The sequence below is a fragment of the Nothoprocta perdicaria genome, unplaced genomic scaffold (genome assembly GCF_003342845.1).
Source record: "Nothoprocta perdicaria isolate Ctin4 unplaced genomic scaffold, notPer1 scaffold_199, whole genome shotgun sequence".
NCBI classification, from domain to species: Eukaryota; Metazoa; Chordata; class Aves; order Tinamiformes; family Tinamidae; genus Nothoprocta; species Nothoprocta perdicaria.
Genome location: NW_020455193.1, coordinates 327,421 through 344,017, shown reverse-complemented (window position 1 = coordinate 344,017; position 16,597 = coordinate 327,421). Strand labels below are relative to the sequence as shown.

Sequence of the window (16,597 nt, the reverse complement as noted above, 5' to 3'; positions counted from 1 at the left end):
TTTTCAGTTTAACTTCCTTTTCCTTTTAGTTCCTTCAAGTTCCTTTTCAATTTAAGTTTTAGATAGTTTTGCATTTTCCCTAGTGCATTCTAAATTGTGTATATCAACTACATATCTCCATCATTTACAAAGAAGATTGAGTTATTCATCAGTCCTGTAAAAAAAAGTAGCTTACTGAGCTATTGGTTGACTGGATAACTACTGGAATATCAGTATCATTTTCTAAATCAAACACACTGTATTCTACAAATATGTACAGAAAACATCTTACATAGGTAAAAAAAATAAGTATTCACACATATACATTGTATATACCCATGCACACATATGCATATATATATCTACTGCACTTGAGGTAGACCAACAATTTCCACAATATATTATGATTTTTTTTTATTTATTATAGATGAAACTTGTATATGAGCATTCCACTATACACTTTGATTAATTTGGATATATAGAAATATACAAATGCATTTTTCTTTCATTGGCTAAGTTTGATTTTCTTTTCTTTTCGTAACTTTCTATACTTTTCACTCTAATCTATATTTCCAGGAAATAGCAGGATAACTTTAAACTAGTGCTTAGTGCTCTAGTGATCATGTAGCCATTTTTCAAGGCTTTGTTCTTCATTTGGCTGATCAGGCAACTAGAGCATGGGATTTGCATACTGTAAAACTGACAAGAAATAGCCATGAAATAATTTTGCAGCTCAAACACCTGAACAAATATGAGTAGAGGGAATTGCATAGCTGAGGAAAAAAAAAAATCTGTAATAAAATATCAGTGACTGTCAGAATTCCTGTCAATGAAGTATGTTTATAGTTATAGACTTTTCTGTTGAAAATAATAATAATAAATAGTATTTTTATTAATAAAAAAATTCAATTTACTGAGTTCTGTTGTGCTTTTATCACAACAAAATCATTATTCAGTTTGTTAAGAAAATAAAAATAACTAATATTTTCAGCTTGTTCGTTCCTACTTTCTTTGAGATTAATCACATCTTATGCATATTTAAAATATAATATTGTGTATAGATTATACAAGCATATTTCACTATATTTTGGTACAAGGATTGTCATTAGAATATATCAGCATCTACTTCTGGCTGCAGTATGTTCAGAAAATCTTTAAAGATGGCAAAAAGAAATTAGAGACCAAAGCATTATCAATCCTTTCAATACAGCTTTCAGGCCTAATCATGCTAGCTTGAAATTAAATGAGAATTTTATTAATGACTTAAAGTGACAATATTCAGCAGCAGGACTTACTATTCCTCTTCCATCTCACTAAAGTTCACCTGCAGCCTGCAAACAGAAAGCTCTCTTAGTTAATTGGACATTTCTACATTACCTGTGTACTCAAGATGAAAGCCAGCAGCTGAAACACTAATGTCAGACTGAAAGTTTAGGTACAAATTGTTTGACGTGCTGTTGAGAAGTGGAGGTATGGTTGTCCCTAAAAAGAGAAAATAAAATATTACTGAAATGCACAGAAACTGAAATACACACATAAATGTGCATTTCACATTAGGTCTATATGTAAAAAAGAGAGAAAGAATGAGAGTAAGACAGAGTGAGAGAGAAAGAGAAGTCATGTAACTAATTCCATGACATTTTGTCGTCTTGGGTGGTGAATTATCTATTTCTATCTGTCCTTGTAAGAATCTTGTTGTATTTTCAGGGTACCACAACATCAGATGATGAACTATGGGCATTCAGGGAAGAAGAGTCTAAGTAAATTTATAACACATGCTTTCATCAAAAAAGGAGAAATAAATCAAAAGCATGAATCTAGTCTGACTTTAAAAGTTCCATGTAAATATACCAAGTTACTTTGAGCTTATTACGTAGGGCTGTTGCTAGAAATGCAATGAATTCCTTATATGTGGTTAATGGTTTGAGCAAATGTTAATGAGAAATTTTGAATGGCAAGACAGCAATCTTAAATAGTCATTTTCTGTACATATGAATGTAAAGGGGAAAAAAAAAAAAAAAAGACAAGCAGAACTGTCTTGATTACCTACAATAAGGAATGCATCCGTCAGTCATACATAATGTCATGAATCATATCTGTTAGCAGCCTATGTTTCTGGACTCTGCTATAAGAGCAAATGAATCTTGATACTAATAAAAGATGATGTCTAGAATATTATGTCTGTAACCTGGAAACCTTAGAATGCTATTTTTTTCTTTTTCTCTTTTTAATGAAAATCTACTGGAAGATGACTGTTCACTAAAATTCTATTACTACAATATAACCTGTTATTGATAATAGGAGAAACAAACACAGAAAAAAAATCTAGAAAGAGATAAAGGAAGAGTTATACTTCTGAAACACTTATTGTAAAATCTTAGTCACCTGAATAACTTCCAAGCCTTGGAGCATTGTTGTCAGCACCATCGTAAAAGTCTAAAGAATCCCAGTTGTGTTCTGTGGCAAAACTCACCACTTGCACCTATCAAGAAAAATGTCAGGTAAAGAACATAAACTTCTTTTTCACTATACACAGTACAAAGACTGTAAATTGTAACCTCTGTTATTTTCAATCACACAAAAAAATTGGGTTTTGTTTTGTTCTGTTTTTTTTTTTCCTGTAACTTTCAAATAGAATGGAAAATAAGCATTGTGAATAAAATTGCATTCTAACTTTTTAAAGAAAAATTAATTGCCATTTCAGACTTTTAAATTCCACGAGCCTTAGGCACAACTACATATCACCTCTGAAATGAGTCACAGAACCACAAGAATCATCTGGGTATAGAATACGGTTCCCTAATTTGGAGGACATTGAGTGAAAAACAAGAGACAAGATCACCAATTACTGCATTTTTTTTTCCTCACTATTTTATCCCTGGCTATAGCAGTATGATTTAACTTCATTTATCTTGCCTTGTTCACTCCTGCCTTTTGGTAAGAGCAACCTCCTGTATTTGGTGACCTTCATCATTGACTCTCCTTCTGAGGAGAAACCATCACTTCTGCTGCAAGCAGAAGGCAGAATATTCACTTTATCTCTTCCGGAGGTGACAGCATCCTTCCTTATATGAAGAAATTGAAAGTTGGAAGCAGATATTGTGCAAGAGGGAGTATAATTTTTTTGTGGTGTAATGACAGCACTCACTACAATTCAGAGAAATACTAGTTCCACTGTCCCTGTCCACTTTACTCTTTTGGAAGGTATGGATTTTTTTTCTTAGTAAAGTAGTTGTTTAACAAAACATGTTTGAACATCTACAGAAGCAAGGATGCATCTCAAGCCACCCTTTCATATGAACACCTTTGCCACTTGGTTACGGGACCATGTTTCTTTTCCTCTCATTTATTACTTTTTCTTCAAAATGGAAATACTTCAACAGAAGAAGTGACTGTTGCAGATACAATATTAAAGATACAATTCTAGGTGGAGTTAGACCTTCTAACTGAAGGAAATGCTGAGTTCAGCCCCCCGTTTCATAGACAGGACTTATCACTTTGCTTTTAATTGATCAGGTTCAACAGGCAGAGGATGACTTTTTTAAAAATGTTTGTGTGTTTCAGTTGCTTGGAGAAGGCTGAATCTGACATGTTGGAGAACATCAAAACCTCTCTGTTTATTTTTTTGATTCACAAAGAGTATAGGTGAAAGTTATGTGCTGTTACTATGTCAGGAATATTTCTGAAAATAAACATAATTGAAAATGCAGGTACCCAAGTCTCTTTCAGAGCAAATTTGGAAATAACCCATACTTTTTATGTGTATTCAGGGCTAGACATGTCCACTACTTTTAGATTAGGCACGAAACACCTTATTTTAAATACCTATTTTTAGTACAAGTTAAACTAGTCTCCTTAAATTTCTTGTATAATCAGTAAAGAGAAAGAAATAATTTCTGGCAGTGATCTGGAGCAACAGGAATATGCATATATTTCTTTTGTCTCCTTTAAAAAAGAGAAAAGTATCTCCATTACTTTGAAGGAATAAATATTAATCTGATAAAATCCATGTATTTTACACTTTTTCATATTTTGACATAAATAGAATATTAACTACCAAAGTATCTTGAATAACCACATTTATATTCTCAGGTTGGATAAAATCAAACTCAGTTCTTAAAATGGTTGGTAAAAATAGTATGATGAATTACTATGTCTTAGTGATCTTACAGCAGGTGTGCTCAGTTTATTGTATCAAGGACTTTTATCTTACTCAAAGCTAGCCTTGAAATCAGGCAGGATTCAGAGGACCAGGACAATAATCGTGCTTCATGAATGTCCTTTTTCATCAGCAATATGCAAGGTTCTGCACATTGAATTATACATTGAATTTTATGCATGCCCATAAAAATTCCTTGTTATTACATTTCTACAAGTATGAATAAATGATCCACAATGGAAAGAAAGGCTGTTTTACAGTAGTCCACTTAGCTGGAAAAGCTCTGGACAACAAGAAGTAAAAAGAGTAAATATATTTTTTTATTATGACTCTGGACCAAAACATTATCATGTAGGTTAGACACTTAAAATCAGAGTTAGCAGTTCGGTCACCTACTGCACAATAAAAGAAAACATTTCTAAAACGCAAATATGTGTGCTTAAGTCAGAACAGCAATTAATGTCTAGCTTAGATACTCTGATCTATCCTTCTACAGTTTAATTTTCATTACTGAGATTCCAGCAATTCCAGTATTTCAAGACAGCTATGTCTAGAGTAGAAATAATCTCTTCAATTTTATTCTTAATCTGCATTCTTAATCTACTCTATTCTTAATCTATTCTTAATCTACATTTCAGTAAATTAGAATTTTGTTAGCATTGAAATGACCCATTCACACCTTATGTTGAAATATATTGAAATATCTTTAAGTCACGTCAAACATTTATAATTGTATAATAAATGACAGAAAAGGTTTCTTGGAAAGCATGTATAGCCTGCTTATGAAAAGAGTGAATTTAACTCCACTCTGTTGAAAAGAAAATTATTCATTTTTGGGGGAAGGAATAAACATAGAAGCTCCTCTCTGTTGATCTTGTCAGATTCTTTCATCAGGAGAAACAGTTTTGAGCATGATAATGACGGCAAGGAGATAGTATGCTTACTTGAATTCCAGCTCCCTCTGGTACTGTGATCTTCCACACACAATTCAGATTGTTGTCATAAGGCTCAGGGTAACCAGGAGACAAAATGGTCCCTTTGCGCTTTGTTAAAATTCCACCACAGGGCACTGAAAGAAAATGTGCAAGGCAAGAAGAGAAGTATGAAGCCTCAGATGTAAGAGAAGTTATTATAAAAGCTTACATAGTTTCCTCATACCATTGCTGAAAACTTTTGCAAATTTATGCTATAATTAAAAACCTCAGGAAAACAAAATCTTATATCTCAGAAAATTTTGTTTCAAATAACCAAAAAAGATTAAGAAAAAATTTAAATTCTGATTTTTTTTCTGCTTAATATATTTTTCAATCTCTCCTTGACCTTTAGAAAAGTATAATCCATGTTATTGGGTCCTAGTAATCTGATGAATATATATTATTGTTAACTGTTAAGAAGGAAATTTGAACAATTACATATTGTGTTAGTATAAAAGACCAAAAAAAAAGGCAAAAGATTTTTTTTTTTTAATATTTCTACTTTGTTGTTTAAGTGAATAATAGTACCAGTTTCAAGACCTTGATTATTCTCTTTGCTTTTGTGAGGTCAGGGTCATTACAGACTACGGATCAATCATATTACAAAGAAATTGGTAAATGCTTGCATGACTGCACTCATCATATCCATATCTATGGATTAATAGAAATCTTATGCATGAAATATGATAGACACATTCAGTACCATTAGGTTTCTTTTCTGAATGCTCAACTTGAATGTATCTAGTCTAGAACTTTAGATATTCTTACAGTGACAAAGAAATCTAGATATAGATATTCTGTTGGTATATAAGAAGCTTAAGGAAAAGATTGATGAGAAGTTTTATCAAAATCTTTAAAATCTAATGGATTATTTCTACACAACACTAGCAAGTTCTAAATTGATTTAATCAGATACAAATATGAGGATTCATAAAATAGGTAGAGGAGCGCAACTCCTCCAGTTGCTAGAGGAGTATTCATAGTAATGAATACTGTAGCTAAGTTTTATATAATATATAATTAATAGAATCTGTCTAGAACTACATGGATAAACTAAAGGCCACTGTGTCTTAAATTCTGAAAAGAATAACTCATAACTAGATTCCCAGACAGAATTATTGTTGTCTTCTATCTTTTAAAAAAAAAAAAAAAAAAAAAAAGCATTCATTATAGTTAAGGCAATTTAGTACAGGTGTGTATCACTTCAATTATTAAACTGATTTATTTTAAAGAAATTTTCACTTCATATATATTTTGTGACCTTTATTGGCACAATGATTTTCAGATATAACAAATAATTTTGGCCTGTAACCTTTCTCAATTCAACTGCTCTAGAGCCAGGTAGTTTAATATACCAATAAAATATTGTAGTCAATGACCAAAATACTTATGTCAATGTTCTGTTGAACTGTTACATCCAAAAACCAAAAGGTATTTATTACATGGGGATAAATAGTACACTGATTACACTGATGAAATCGCTTATCTATTTTATCTGTTTATCTAAATTGTTGTCTCTTGTTTGTCCTGCGAATTGAGTTCTTCAGATGACTTCGTGTTCAGATTGTATTTAATGAATTCAGTTTGCACAAAATTAATATATAATGCAGTTAATACTGTTACAGACATTAAAGGTGAAAAATATGGTGATGTAAAAGCATCCCTGGAAATGCTAGCCAGTTTGGATTAATTTATACACATTTCTTTTTTTTCTATATTAGGAGGAAAAGAAGCACATTAAACTCCATTAAAGCATAATATGTAAATCAAAACATACAATGTTCCATATCTGTCCTTGATGTAAACCTGAGGAAGAAGAGAGAAAGTACTAATAGAATTTTATGTATTTACTCTAGGGTTGGTCAGCCCAGTCAGCTAGATTTCAAAAGAATGCAAATCAGTTTATTAATGCCAATAGACACACTATAATATAAGAATATAATTTTGAGAATTTAATCTTGTGTGATTAAAAGTAGACAAAATGTATTTTCTGCTCTAGAAAATYACTGCTTTTTATGACACAGAATCACAGAACATTCAAGGTTGGAAGGGACCTCTAGAGATCATCTAGTCCAACCTTCCTGCTCAAGCAGGCACACCTAAAGCATGTGGCACAGGGTGGCATCCAGGAGGGTTCTGAAGACCTCCAGAGAAGGAGAATCCACAACCTTCCTGGGCAGTCTGTTCCACTGATCTGTCACCCTTCAGTGAAGAGGTTCCTCCTCACCTGGAGATGGAACTTCCTGTGTTTCAGCTTATGCCCATTTCCCCGTGTCCTATCGCTGGCCACCACTGAGAAGAGCCTGGTCCCTTCTTCCCTACATTCTCCCTTCCTGAACTTATATATGTTAATCAGATCCCCTCTCAGCCTTCTCTTCTCCAGAGAAAACAGGCTCAGCTCACTCAGCCTCTCCTCATACGAGAGATGTTCCATTCCCTTAATCATCATAGTTGCTCTTCTCTGGACCCTCTCTAGGACCTCCACATCCCTCTTATACTGTGGAGCCCAGAACTGCACACAATATTCCAGGTGTGGCCTCACCAGAGCTGAGTAGAGGGGCAGAATCACCTCCCTTGACCTGCTGGCAACATCCTCCTGATGCAGGCCAGGATCCCATTGGCCTTCTTGGCCACGAGGGCACACTGCTGACTCATGGTTAACTTGGTGTCAACCAGGACTCCCACATCCCTCTCTGTGGAGCTGTTTTCCAGCATGTCGACCCCTAATCTGTACTGATGCCTCGGGTTATTCCTCCCCAGGTACAGGACCCTGCACTTGTCCTTATTGAACCTCATGRGGTTCCTCTCTGCCCAACTCACCAGTCTGTCCAGGTCCCTCTGGATGGCAGCACAGCCCTCCGGAGTGTCGGCCACTCCACCCAGCTTGGTGTCATCCGCAAACTTGCTCAGGGTGCATTCAGTGCCCTCGTCCAGGTCATTGATGAACAAGTTGAACAGCACCGGGCCCAGTACAGACCCCTGGGGGACACCACTGGCCACAGGCCTCCAATTGGACTCGGCCTCATTTATCACCACCCTCTGAACTCTGCCATCCAGCGCTCAATCCACCTCACCGTGCACTCATCTAGTCCAGTCTCCGGGAACTTCCATATGAAGATATTATGGGAGACGGTGTCAAAAGCCTTGCTGAAGTCAAGGTAGACGACATCCACGGCTCTTCCCTCGTAATATTAGATTAACTATTTCTAACTCTTTAATACAGTAGCACTGTTCATAATAATTTGCAATATCTTGTCAAAGATTTGAAGGGTGAGAGCATTTTAGTCTTGCAGGCAGAGAGCGCTGCTTCGGAGACTTGATTAAGGCACAACCAGGGCTTGTCACTGATGTTAATGTAAAAGAAGCTAACGTATAATTTATAGCAGCAGGGTACCTTCGTGAAACTAGTGAAATGTCATAGCAACATAGAATAGAAATAGCAATAGAAAGAGGAATAACATCTTAACCTTGAATGAAGATGAAAGGGAATAAAAACAAGCAGGATGACAAAGAGAGAACACATTTAAGCAGAGGTAATGATCTGTACTTTAGGCAATAATTAGTTCTACAAAAAAAAAAAAGCTTTAAGAACTCACCAACACATGTAGGGAGAGAATCATTCCACTGTGCCAATGCATTTGGTACAGTATCACATCTAATTGCTGTTGACCCATGGAGGATATATCCTGGATTGCACTCAAAAAGAACCAGTGAACCAACTGCAAATTCATTACCAATTCTTTTTCCAAATCTTGGTTCAGGCACAGAGCTGCACTGTGTAGCACTTGTTCTTGGAACAGCTGCAAAAATATAATTAATTTTGGAATCCTAATTTTATACTTGGTGGAGGAATACAGGTTTTGAAACACGAATATTGAAAATCTTTAGAAGTATCATTCTATTACATGCCAGTTCAGAATATCTGCATAATCCCTAAATGAATGTTCAGAATAGGGATTGTGTACTTTTTATGTTCTTCTAACCTTCTAACGCATGGTTTCCAAGTAATATTTATGTGTCAGATAAAATTTATATTTATTCCCGTGGATTTCTGAATATGGACTCTGCCTGTCAGATCAGGATTCAAATTTAATGGAAGAATGAGTTACAGTTGCAAGTATTAGTGCATAATCTTTTCCATGTCTTATCCATAAAAGAGCAAATAATGCAAATCAAGAGAAGTATCTTAATAACAGAAAGCTCACTGATTCACCCACAGGTAATATTATTTCCAGATATTCATATTTAAATGGAAAGATATGCCAGTTTAGCAGTCAGATGGATCAAACACCAGTCAGCCAGGCTAACAAAGCCAGAAACATCTGTTTTGTAAAACTATCATCTTAAATTTGAAATCACTCCCATACCTCTTAAGTATCTGATTTAATCTTTAAAATATGGATAAAAGAATGGTGCTGAAAAACCTGCAGAAATAGTGAAATATATCAACAGGCTACAGTCATTATCACCAGCATGCCACTTTTCTCTGTATTCTGTATTCCTTTCTGATTTGGTTTGTAAATAGAAAAATTAACTTACACATATTTTCAGACTGTCTCACCTTGATAAACAAAATGAAATCCTTTAGCTGTTACTGGTCCAACTGAAGTAAATCTAACCGTGATCTGGTTACCTGAGCTCAATGGAAGGGATTCACCTACTCAAACAAAGCAAATAAAAAGCTATCATAACCCGTTTCTAGTAAAATGCACTAAAAATGCCTATCAGTATTTTTGCAAATAGAAGATAATCAAAAATATCTTCCGTTTAGTAACTTTGAGATATACATATGATATATTCTACTTATTCTAGAAGAGGGAGACTGAAACCCATCTCAGTTATTAGAAAGCGGGTTTTCCTCCTTTTCAAGAATAACAGAAAAGATCTCCTGAAGACAACATGCATGTAATATATGAAACTTAACCTTGCTATAAACATACTTTAATTTCCATATAAACATGTAATGTCCATTTCAGATTGTTTATTAAATAAAAAAGTCATAAGAGCACAAAGTAAGACATTGCAATTAGTATAATTATTAAAGAAGAAAAAAAATAGGTTAAACTTAGCCTTAGTTCCTTCATTGTCACAAACTTGTTAGTAGTTATGAGTTTACAGTAAAATACTGACTCTTTATATTTTTATAAATTTACTCTAAAAAATACCTGACAATATTTTTTATTTATTTATTTGTTTTTATCTATACATTCTGTCTAGCTTTATGCAGAATGAACAGTATTTTAATAAGAGTTCTATTAAGGGATACCTGAATGAGATCCTGAAAGGGAGGATAACAAAGAAGCCTGAAGAGTTGGGCCATCATATACTTCGACCACATCATGAAGTGATGTCTGGAAAAACACAAACTGGCCAAAAACCACTGATCAAACAGGAAAAGGAAAAAAAAAAGGAAAAAAAAAAAAAAAAAGAACAAGTGGCAACAAATGCCAAAGAAAAAGAGTGACAGAATGAGAAAGTAAAAATAACCCCCCCGGCAAAAAAAAAGAGAGAGAGAGAAAGAGAGAGAGAGAGAAAGCATATTAACAAAATTAACAGAGTGTTTTTAAAATATCTTTTATTGTGAAGGATAGATATTAGTTGATTTTCCTGAATAGTTAATTTAAGTAACTGTCTCGGTCACAACATAAGATCAGTAGATCTTACGTGTGGTAGTGCATATAGAGGCTAAAAGTGTGGTAGTGCATATAGAATAAAAATGCAACAAATGTAGACATATTTATTCATATAAAAATTAATAATGAGGGAAAAACATGCTTTTGAATATATTTTCAAATTTTCTGCTTTCCTCCATTAAATTCTCAGTACTTTTAGAATTGTAGCCATACTTTGATATACCAATTTTTATTTACTCATTTTGTTGATAATGCCTGTAAGTTTCACTTACCTTGGACTGTTTTATTTTCCTTAAGAATGTTAATGTTCATTGCAACTTTCACTTTTGTGATATGTGAGGAAAAAACTAATTCAAAACAGCAATATCCTTGTAAATTTATCTGATACCATTCTGAATCACACACACACACACATACACAAGTTTCTTGTTTTTTAAAATTCTGCTAGATGAAACAACTCAATGAAAGGTGTTATTTTTCCACTGAAATCCAGAAATCTGTTCAGCACATTTACACTACAGATTTTATCGCTTTTAATATATGTAAACATCTAGAAGGAAAAGGAAATGAATTCCTATGTCACTTCTGATACTACAAATCATTTGTCTCCCAATGCTATCCCTATTGCTGAATATTGCTGGAGCAGTGGCCCTAGGAAAAGGAATAAAAAGGTGGTAATATTTACATGTATTTGTTGGTATTGGAATACCTGTAAAGGAAAAGAAACCAGTTCTGAGTTCATGACCTTTCTGAAACATGTAGGAAACAAATATTTCAGTATATTGTTGCAGGAGACAGATGATATCTGTTTTCCATTTTTTCTATAATATCCTTATTTGGCATTCTGGTACAAATATAGGAATAAAAACACAGGAAGTTATAATTCTTCAATTTATACATTTTACCCTTCTACTAAGGTTTTAAAAATCACTACCTTAAAAATTTGAAGCCTACAAGTAGGTCTTTTTTTTTTTTTTTTTTGATTTTGAGACTGATCGATTTAAAAAAGGCAATTTCACCTTGCTTATGTTAGACCTTATGATATCCTATTTTCAAGAAGAAAAAGCAATCCACTTTTGAATGGCAAACTTTTTCTAAAGTGAAGTGCTGAATGTTATTTTTATAATATATTCAAACACACAGTAGCCTAGAAAGCGTCAGTGAAACACTTTCATTTTTTTGGCAAAATAAGAAGTAAGCATCACTGAGATGTCATTATCTCTTTTATTTTTCCTCCAATTTATAATTACCTTTAGTGTCTATGGATTTTTTTTTTTTTTACTAGCTTTGTTTATTTTTGAAACAATATTTGACTGCATGCAGCAGTCATACTGCGGAAGATACTAACAAAGTTAATCCCACTAATTGCGTCTGTTATGTACCCATTTACATTAATATATTTTGCGTATCTTATTTTCAGAGTCAATGAAGTTTATATTTGAGTCAAGAACAAGTTTCTTCTTGACTTTCATTGCTCTTTCCCCTTTTCACGTACATGTTGTACATAACCCATGTACAGAAATATGATTCAAGCTCTGAAGTATAACTATTAACCAGTAGACATAACTCTTATCAAGACCTGTATCATGGGAAAAATGTAATAACAGACTTTATAATATGTACTGGTGTTTTAATGAGGTACTACAAATTAAACTAAATGAGCAATAGTGCCATGTATTGAAATATGTTCAAAGATCTGTTTCTATACTTTGTAAGTATTTCAAGATCTTTGTTCCTTTAAGTTTTGCCTTAAGCATTTTCTTGTCCAAGAGTGTGACAGTAAAGGAAAGTGACATAAAGCTTGGTTGTTACAGAAAATTTCACATATAATTTGTGGTAACAGTTTTTGTTTTCCCCTCCACTTAACTGTCTATGAGATCTGATAAACTGGTGTCACTCATACCAAGTGATCCTGCAAGACCACTAATCAGGTGTCCCATTATGAGTTTTCACTGTCTAAGTATATAATCCAAAATTGTACACAATCAAGTTATCAAGTAAAATCTTTTTTCTCATATTCTACTGGAGTTACATTACACAACATTGGTTGTGTCATTTGGGACACAAATTGGAGCATTTTTTTATCTTGAGGGAATGTTAGATATGTTATCTATAAAGAGGATATTACATGGCAAAATAGTAAGTATAAATAATCTGTTATCTTTACACGGAGAACTGCACAGGAATGTGTGTCAGAAATTGTGATTTTCAAAATATTCTTAAACAATTTAGAAAAGTTGTGAATAGCAGGTAAAGATATATTGTCAAGTTACCAAAACAGGAAAAAGAAAAAGGAAGAAGAAACTGAAAATATGGATGTCATAATACTATGTCATATGGATGACATGACAAAATGAAAAAATGACAATATAAAATATTAGACACAATTCAGTGCAGATAATGTAAAGTATAGCACGTGAGGAAAAATAATTCCACTTTATATTCACAACGATAGGCTCTGAATTAGCCATCGACAACTCTGGCCTGAGATCTTGAGGTTACAAAAAACAAAATCCAGAGGAAAACCATCAGATCAGGTCCCAGTAGTTCAGGAAAGGGAATAAAAAAAGTAGTGGATTTTAGGAAAAGAGCAGAAGATAATGCGCTATTATAATGTAAATATGAAAATCCATGGCACAGGAGACAGACATTCTGGTCTGTCCAGTGTAAAAAAGAATTAAGTTAAAATAGGTATAGAGAAAGTTAAGCAGGGTGATCAGAATTATGTAGTCTCTATTAAATCAACAGACTTGGATCGTTCATCCTGAAAAAGAGATGATTAAGGGGCAAATATGCTAAGAATCTATAAAATCATAAGATATATAGAGAAACTGAAGAGAGAATTATTTGTGCTGTCCATTCTCAAACAAAAACTGGAGAGTATCAAGTGAAAGGAAACAATAATGTACTTAAAACAAGTACGGGAATACGTCATACCATACTATACAAATTTAAGGAGGGGAAATGAGCTAAAAAAATCAGATAGATAAATTAATGCAAGAAAGACTCATCAAGGAATACTAAAGAAAAAGGTCTCTAGATCAAGATGGGGTAAATGGGGTAATTACCCGCTGTGTGTATTCCTAATTTATTTAGGTCTATTTTTCAACTAAATATGTCCCTGAGCAAGTCCGCAGTCACCTTAATTTAACATGAATACTCATATATTCAGACTTCAACAGTGAACTGCTTATAAAGAGTGATTTCTAAAGAAAAAGTAGCAACTATTTTAAACAAAATTTTACTTCACAAAGGTACTAATTTTCAAAATCCGAATTTACTTCTATCTTCTATCTCTCTCTATATATATTCTATCTTCTATCTTCTATATTTACTTCAGTTCTATCATACATCAKATATAATTCCATCTTCTTTGAGCAGAAGGGCCTTCAACCAAAAAGAACTGCAGTAATAGAACACAATTAAATTTATTTTATATTAGCATTTATATTATTTATATGTGCACATTAAAATTCAAATTTATTGCAGTTAACTATATATTTTTTACATTTGGAAATAACATTCCATTTACTAACAATTTTAATTTTATCAAATGCTACTAAAAATCCAGAACTCTTTGATCTTAGTAACTGACATTTTACAAACATTAAAAACAGTGACCTGATCAAATTAAAATGCATTACATAAAATACATATAATTATACTTTGAACTGTTTTCTTAATCAGAAATTTGAATATCCTTCAACCATTTTTGTCTTAGGAATAACCATTATTTCTGGAAGATCAGCCAATTACATACCATGTCAGAACTATTAGTTGGTACTTTATTCAAACTGTGAAAGTTTATAAAGAAATACAAAACTGCTCCTAGATTCATTTTAAATTACCTTTTTTTCCCCCTACATCCCAAGGAAAATATCCTTATTTTTCAAAAGACTGTTTTCCGCCTTTCTCCATCAGTCCTTAGAGTTCTTTATTTTAGACTTCCAACAGCTTCAAGTGTACCTCAAGCAGAATGCTCCAGAGAAAGTATTTGTTCACTGCTCTAACAGTACATAAGTGTGCAAGGTAAATGTGGTATGTGAACAAATACATTTGTGACTAGTATCATTTAAAATATTTCTGTGGCTCAAGCTATGTATAGGATTAAAATAATAATAAAAAAGACTACAAACAAAAGTACCTTAATAAATTGATTTAAATGTTGCTGCATTATACAAAAGGGTACCATAATTATAGAGAAGCATACAATCTGATCGTTTCTTGTTCTTGAAATACTTGTTTTCATTAATCTGCAAATGATATATTGTGATGTGCCATGGGTAACAATTCAACACTGTCGTAGCTTCAAGAAAACAAACAGATGTGGCAGAACTTGAGACAGCACAAAACTGTTGCATGAGATGGTGTAAAACTTGCATAACATATAACACAATATTTCACTATAGGTTTGCACAGTACTTCTTTGTTCTTAACTACTTAAGTAATAACGTGATTAATCTCCACAAGATTTCTTTTGGGTCACATGTTGTTGATTTACAGTGGGTAAACAGAGACACAGAGAGGTTAACTAATTTATTCAGCTAATATATACAGTCAAATACTTATTCTCCCTATTTTTCAAATATTGATTTTATATAATGATTTCTGGCTCCTCCTGTGCATTGTTGCTTTATATGACAAGAAGGATAGATGAAAAGAAGGTAAAATAAGAAAGAAGAGAAAAAGTGATTATAATTTTCCATCTGCTTCTCTGCAATTAGTCACAGAGGACACAGTCAGATCAAAACAGACATATGCACAACAGACATGGATATCTTGCAGCAGAGCTGTTTGCTTACTGCTCACTATGCCTTCTTCTCTTAATGGGCCCAGGGCTACTTTGCTTTTCACAGAACTTTTTCAAAAGAACAATTTTCAAAACAATAGTTTGGATGCCACTCTTTTTTTTTTTTTTTTTTTTTTTTTTAATCTGTAATAATCTTTTGACCTTTTTATCTCCAGAACGATATTCCATTCATTTCCTCAACCTCTGAATACATATTAACATTGAAAGGTTCAACATAAGTTATTTAAAACTAGATTAAACTGAACTTCTGTTTAAGAAGGTAACWGCCAGCATATCATCTCTCTCATTTTGTCTTGGATATGACATACCTTATCAGACAATACGAACTCACTGAAATAATGTTGTTTCAACCTCTGAACCTTCTGCCTGCTACATATGGTAAAACAAAGTTAAAGTCTAATTTGGCCAGTACCTAAACTGTAATTACCCATTAACCTAACTACACAAAAGATGGTACTCACTTATACACATCTAGTAAAGGTTACTTTTTATTTTATTAAAAAAAAAAATAAATAAGAGGCTGTAGGGAATTCATGGTAACATGGTGGAGAAAAAGTGTGATAGATTCCATTTCTTTGCTTCTTTTATYAAGAAGGTTTATTTATTTCCAGTGAGATGCATTCTGAATAAACAAAGTAAACCAGAATTATAAATGCACTGCATGTAAAATTTATCACCTTCAATACGGTCTACGAAGCATTCATATAATACTCACATGGCATTTTTGCCAAGTAAATGTAGAATTTGATTTACTGAAATTAGTCTGAAAGACAAGCACTTTTACTTTAATTATGAAGTCTCATTTATATATAGATCTCTGGAGAAATAGAGGCCACAGAATAATAAGAAAATAAAACATAGATATAAGTTATTGCTAAATTTAAAAATCAAAACCATATATAACCCTATCTAGTATTTAATATTAGACACTGTATTTATATATTATAAAACCCTTAATCGAATTGATGAAACTAGAAAATGTTCCTTCTAACAGCCAGAATAGAAGAAAAAAAAAGATTCAGATGATTAGACATAAGTAATT

General features: G+C 33.0%; 1 long non-coding RNA gene across 1 annotated transcript; it reads right to left on the bottom strand.

Moving 5' to 3' along the window:
- Window positions 1-1,443: 1,443 nt before the first annotated feature.
- LOC112945744 lies at window positions 1,444-8,741 on the bottom strand. Its single transcript, XR_003249074.1, has 4 exons — window positions 8,709-8,741; window positions 5,083-5,207; window positions 2,365-2,461; window positions 1,444-1,461 (listed from the first exon to the last, which is right to left on the bottom strand). It is a non-coding gene; the product is annotated as an uncharacterized LOC112945744 (long non-coding RNA).
- Between the last annotated feature and the right edge of the window lie 7,856 nt (window positions 8,742-16,597).